This window comes from Miniopterus natalensis, chromosome 20 (assembly GCF_054644295.1).
Source record: "Miniopterus natalensis isolate mMinNat1 chromosome 20, mMinNat1.hap1, whole genome shotgun sequence".
Classification (NCBI taxonomy): domain Eukaryota; kingdom Metazoa; phylum Chordata; class Mammalia; order Chiroptera; family Miniopteridae; genus Miniopterus; species Miniopterus natalensis.
Window position 1 is genome coordinate 25,209,085 of NC_142100.1, and position 6,804 is coordinate 25,215,888.

Consider the following 6,804-nt stretch of genomic DNA (forward strand, 5'->3'; position numbering starts at 1 on the left):
TATATTTGGTCTTTATCCCCAGGTTCCTGGCACCCAGCCCCTTGGCATTTCTTGAGTGATTGGGGTGTATTTTATTGTTCATAAGGAGTCCCTTTTAAGCCCACTTGAATTCATGCTAGAGGTGACACAGGGTGACTTAAGAAGTGAATGGAGTTGAGCAGAAAGTAGGGGACAGAAATCCCTAGATATGGGATTTAGGGAGAAATCAAGGTCAAGGATGACTCAAGGGTCTCTGGTGTGGTACCACATACCAAGGCAGGGACCCAGGAAGAGGAGCAGAGTGGGAGGGAAGTGGATGAGGAGCGGACAGGCCTGTTCACCCAGTGAAGATGCGCATGGTCTGGGGCTGAGGAGAGTGATTTGCGATCTAGGCCTGCAGTTCCTTCGAGTGACCGTGGTGCCTGGAGTCAATAGTGATGAAGTTGAGAAACTCTGGTTTAAATGTTCACATTTCTCCTTAGTACAACATAATGATTCAACGTTTGTATATGTTGCAAAATGATCACCATGATAAATCCACTTCCGATATTTTTCTATTTTATGGCCATTTAAGCTCCACGAGAGGGGCCATGTCCCTCTTTTCAGTGCTTGACACGTAGTGGGTGCATAATATATATCAAATGATATATCAATACCAATGGGAAATTGTACTTATTGCACATTTTGGTGGTAGGTGAATTGTTTCTCCATAATGTATAATGTTTACAATATCCAGAGAGGTTACATGTCAATGTAGATTTAACATACAAGAATTGACTTGTTTTGCAAGGTCTGTCTCTTTATTAGAATAGCAATACAGGTGAGCAAAACACTGGGCTGGGGATAGGAGACTTGGCAGCTATTCTAACTTTCATCACTGCCTCATAAGCCTCGGGCAAGAGAGCTCACTTCTGTGGCTCAGTTTCCCAAGCCATGAAAGGAAAATCCTGTCCCCTTTCTGCCTACTAAGGAGGATCGTGGGGGGTAGGAGACAGCCTGTAAAGTGCTCCACCTTACTCAGGAGAAATATAAAATGGCTCTACATTATTTGCTTTACTCTCTGGAAACCAGTTTAAAGTTCTGTTTCCATTTCACTTTGGGTATCAGGGTTCTTCAACCATTCAGGCAAGTGTAAGACCAAAGCCAGTTAATTATGTCCATTTTACAGATGGAGAAACTTAAGGCATAACAGGGTTATATGTTCAAGTCAGCAAAGTAACCAGAATTCTAAAAAGATTCTGAGTCCAAAACAAATGATTCTGTGGAACCATGTTCTCCAACCACAGAGGCAGCTCTCTAAAGTGCAGTAAGTATTGCTGAAATCAATTTTGCTGTAGCAGTAGTCAATCAGACAGCCCAGATTCAGATAAGACCTGGCCTAAGCATTCCAATGAAGAGATGCCTTTTCATTCTACCAGTGGGTAGATTTTTTTTAAAAAAATTCATTTTAGAGAGAGAGAGAGAGGGAGAGAAACATCGATCAGCTGCCTCCTGCGCACACCCTGAACGAGGGACCGAACCTGCAACCTGGGCACATGTCCTGACCTTTCAGTGCACAGGATGATGCTCAACCAACTGAGCCACACTGGCCAAGACACCAGTGAGTAGATTTTATGACCTATCTACAACTTTGGCATTTGCAAACCCAGGTTAAGTGAGGATAGTTAGAAAATCCCTCTAATCTTTTAGGTCATGAAATTTAAGCAATGGCCACAAAGAAGATGGATTACTTTCCCTGGGTAAACAGTTACATTTGTGAAGGTGACCAAGGATAAACACAACATAGCAAACCAGATCCAATTCTCAGATACTTCATTTAGCTTACAGCTAGGCAACCAGTCATGCACTAATTTAATAATGCAACTTAACTCAGATGGGGGGTGGGTGGGGAGTGGGTGGAGAGGTGCAAGTGCTGGAGATGAGACAAGAATGCTGGAATGTGGAGAACTGTTAAAACTGGGTGGTGGATACATGGGGCTTCATTACACCATTCTATTTGCTTCATATATGTTTGAAATTTTCCAAAATAAGAAATCGCTTATTTTAGCAAGTTGCTAACCAACTTTGCAAAAGGTTTATAAGGTCTTCCATGATTTATTATTGTTAAGTCCATTGCTAGAATAAAAATAGCTAGCTTTCTACCCTCTTGCCTTATGAGTACACATGATGTTGAAGGAAACAGATTATTCAGTAACTAAAACAATTTTTAGCCCTGGCCAGGTAGCTCAGTTGCTTAGAACATTGTCCTGATACACCAAGGTTGCGGGTTTGATCCCCAATCAGGGCACATACAACAATCAACCAATGGATGCATAAATAAGTGGAACAACAAACTGATCTCTCTCTCTTTCTCTCCCTTCCTCTCTCTTTCTAAAGTCAATAAATTTAAAAATTCTGTTTAAAATTTAGATAATGAAACTTTTGCTGCTTCTTGAATTTGAGATTTTGAAATTATTTAATTGTGAATTCAAGAAAATAATTCTTTGAGGGATTGAAAAAGCAAACCCAGAGAACAGCCCCAATATATCCGAGGCAAGTAGTTGAACTGCAATAACTTATCCCACCTGTCTTGATAATACTTTTTGACTCTAAAATACAAAGTATTAGGCTGTTATGACTATGTTAGGAAACAGACCACATTTTCCTGAACCACAATTGGTACAACTAGTACACAACTGATAAAGGGTATTATTATATAGAATCTGAAAGAACAAAATTTTGATAACAGAATGCATCTCTATTATTGAAAAAGTAGATGTTTAAGCTCAAAAATGCCTCTCGAGCTTTAGGAGGTCCCAATTTCCAGTATTTAGAGATTGTGAGCTCCAGTATTCTATTTACTCCCTTACTTTTAAAATATCACATACCTTCTCTGTCTTCCAGAAGAAATAATTCACTCAAACATTTGTTGGGAGCTTGCTTTGTTCTAGGCACAGAGTAAGACAAGTCTCCCACAAGAATTGCCATTTTAAAACGGTCTCCAATGCTTAAATCTCTCCCCACTCTTGGTTGTTTTGTTGATTTAATTGTTTTACTCTGGCCACCCTTCAGCTGCATTAACTATTTTTTTTCTCAATATCTTTATCATCATTATTATCACAACTTTAAGATATAATTCACATACCATACAATTCACTCATTTAAATTGTACAATTCAATAATTTTTTTTGTATATTTACAGAGCTGTGTGACCATCACCACAATCAATTTTAGAACACTTTCATCACCCCCCCCAAAAGAGACCCTGTGCCCATTAACAGTCACTCCATTCCCCCCTGACCCCCTCAGCCCCGGGCAACTGCTACTCTACTTTCTGTCTCTGTGGACTTGCCTATTCTGGCCATTTCACATACATGGAGTTGTGGCAGGCAGTTAGACAGGTATGAGCAGAGCAAGGATGATGGGCCAGGTACAGAAGGTCACCAGGGCATGCCTAGCAAGGAGCAACACTGGGAAAACAAGGACCTCGCCCCCAGGGTAACCTTTCCTCCCCTAGCACAGGGCAACCAGGTCCTGCAGTTTAGACCCACTGACCTTTCATATCGCTGGTCATTCAGTTCCAACCCTCCCCTGACCTTTTCCTCCCTGGCCTGTTGCTAGTCCTGGCCTGTTGCTAGGGCCCCTTAGAGGGGGAACAAACAAAGGGGCCAGAGAAAGCCCTTAAGCATTAAGCCCCCAGGACAATGAGGTTCTAACCTGCATCAAATACATCTGGGCCCCAGTTGTGTTTCAGCTCCAGGCCTCAGAAAAGCAGGAAAACCAGATAAACTGACAACAGGACCAGCTACGTTGACTCATGACCCCCCCTGCCTTGGCGCCGACCATTCAGTAGAAACCACGGGCCTGAAAGGACACACCTGGAAAGCTGATGCGTATTCTATTGGGATCCTTCTCTGAGACCTCAGGATGGAGCACCCACACCTGCTGCCATCCGGGCCAATGAGGGGGAGACTCCCTGATGCTCCCTCCGACTGACCGCCTACAGTAACAGTTTTATCTGCCCTGACTGACCAGAGATCCAACCGGCAACCCTGGCCTATGGGGACAGCGCTCTCACCAACTGAACTACCCGGCCAGGGCCAGGGCTGCACTCTTATTTTGGCTAAAGAACATTCCACGGGATGGCCAGACCACGTTTTACTCATCCACTGATCAAATAACAGACACTTGGGTGGTAATCCACTTTGGGGTCACTATGATCATACTGCTACAAACATTCACCTACGAGGGTTTTTTGGTGTGGGTATCGGTTTTCGTTTCCCTTGAGTTTATAGCTACTAATGGGATCGCTGGGTCAGGTGGTAACATTTTGAGGAGCTGCCAGGCTCTTTCCCAAACCAGCCGGGCCATTTTACAGCCCCGTCGGCAACACGTTGAGGTGCCCGTTTCTCCCAGTGCACACCACCGCTTACTGCCTGTCTCTCTTCATTTCAGCCCATCCTCACCGGCGTGCAGCGGTACCTCGCTGTGGTCCTGGTGTGCATTTCCCTGTGCTGGCTCAGTAACTCCTGGGGGGGCACCTGCCCGCTTGCCTTTCTAGTGAGGAACATGGCTCTGGACTCCTAGCAAGTTTTTTGTTTTGTTTTTTTAGTTTCTTTGTGCCTGGATCCTTAACACTCCCTTCCAGTGAAGCTCAGCGACTACTCCAGACGTGGTGAGCGAGCCAGAGGCTTTATTTGCATTTTTTCCAAACAAGAAAATCCGGGACTATACCGGATAAGCAGCCAGAAGCACACTATCTGAGCATCGCTTGACGCAAAAGAAAGATAAGCCGAGAAATCGGTATTTCGGCCTCAGGAAGCGGCGTGGCTTCGTGTTTCAACCCGACACAAGTCCGTGTAAGTAAGCAAGTCTATTACGAAGGAATACGACGCAGTCCTTATAAGTGACTCGGCATCTCCACGTCTCTTTCTTATTTAACTACTTAAACACTGGCTGAGCTGGAGGGGAGAGGAAGGAGTGTTGGGAAACCGACTGCGTGCCCGTCCGGTCAGGCTGGGGGAAAAAAATTTACAGCCTCACGTCTTCGGTTCAAATAAAGTCAACTCCAGGGCTCGGCCGATTCCCTCACCGGGCTAGCATTTGGTGGTTCCGCACATCGCTCCAACGAAGCCGTTTTAAAACCGCGTCCTCGCGCCCCGGACCCCCGAGTGCGGAGACCGGGGTCAGGGCCCGGCGTGAGAGGCCCCCGCTCCGACGGTTACCACAAAAGCCTTCAAACCTACCGGCGCTTTCAAACGTCTCACGCCGCTTCCCGCCCTTCCCGCCCGGGGGAACTTGACCTAACGCCAAATCTCGGCCGCACAGGTTCCTCAGGGGACGCCAGCTCGGATTTCAGCCACAAGGCGGAGGAAACCGCCGGGAGAAAGGCTCCCGCCACGCCCAGACCCGCCCGAAGCCTCTCAGGCCCGGATGAAGCCTTGCCCGCCCACCTCGCGGCGCCGGAGGCCCCGCCCCATTCCCAATACTTGATTGGCTCTGGTGACCGGCCCCCTGAATGTCGGCTCTGGATTGGCCGGCATAGCCGCCGCTCGGCGCTCTTCCCCGGGGCGCGCGGCGGGCGTGGCCACGCCCCTTACGTGCGGACGCTCGGGCGCCTTCGGAGGCGCTGTGATCGCGGTCCGGGAGGGAGGAGGACGTCTGTGCGAGGAGCTGTTATGGTGTGGAGTTTGCGGCTGGAGCCGACCGAGACGCGGCGGTCGCGGCCATGAAGGTGAGGCACCGGTGGAGCAGGGCAGCCTCTCCTCGCCTCTCCTACCCGGCCGGGGCGCCTGAATGGCTTTCTTTTCTCCTCGGCGGCACCTCTCCGGAGACCTCCGCTGAGGGGCGTCCCGCCCGGCCGGCGTCTGGGTCCCTGGCCGGCCCCGGGCGGATATCCTGGGCTTCCCAACCTCTCCTGACTCCCACGGCGCCTCCGGCCGGCGAGCCCGAGGAGCGGGGAGAGGCCGGGCGCCCCCCGCGCTCCCGCCTCGGGGCCCCTCTCTGCGCCGGGCCCTGCCCGCGTCCTCGGGGGCCCGAGGCAGACCCTCTAGTGCCCGCCTCAGCCCTCGTGGCTTTGCCCACAGCGTGCCCTCTCCCGCCCCGAGTCCTTGAACTAACCCAACTGTCGGGAGCACCACGGGACTGTCGCAGGACGGAAACTGCAGGATGAGGGGAAAACGGGGCGGTGCGGGGAGCCGTGAGGCCGGGGCCGGGCCGGTAGGTTAGGAGATGCCTCGGGGGAAGGGGGAGGGGGGCGGGGGGCGTCCCCACCCCGAAGGGTTTTTCTCGCAGGCTTAACATGGGGGCCGCGACCTAGAGCGCTAGCAAACTGGATGTGTCTGCATCGCCACTAGATGCGCAGCAAGTAATTGAACAGCTCGAGTTCTTCCAGGTGGGTGTGGGAGCGTGGGAGCGCCGCCGAGGGGGGCCGTTCAGGGAAGGGGGCAGGCCCTGGCCTACTTCGGGGAGCTGAGAATCCTAAGGCGCTCCGGGCACGGCACCTCGGTTCGGGTAGTGATTCATTCGCCCAGCTCAGACCAGAGAGGTGGATGCAGTCAGAAGGTGATGACACCCCCTTTCGGACATAGCCGATTTCAATCATCGCCGTGAAGGGGGTGTGCTTGATTCAGGTGCGAAAAACAACGGAGCGAGCTGCTCTGGATATTTAAAAAAAACAACAACACACACAAAAAAACCCAACTCTTACCCGCACAGAGTCCCAGAGATGTGCTGTGGGAGACGGATAGGGGAGTGTCGGGTGGGTGGGGAGACTCGGCAAGTACCTTGGTGGCCCGTTACCTGTGTGTCAGCCCAGAGGGAGATTTTGAGAGTAGGAATGATTCA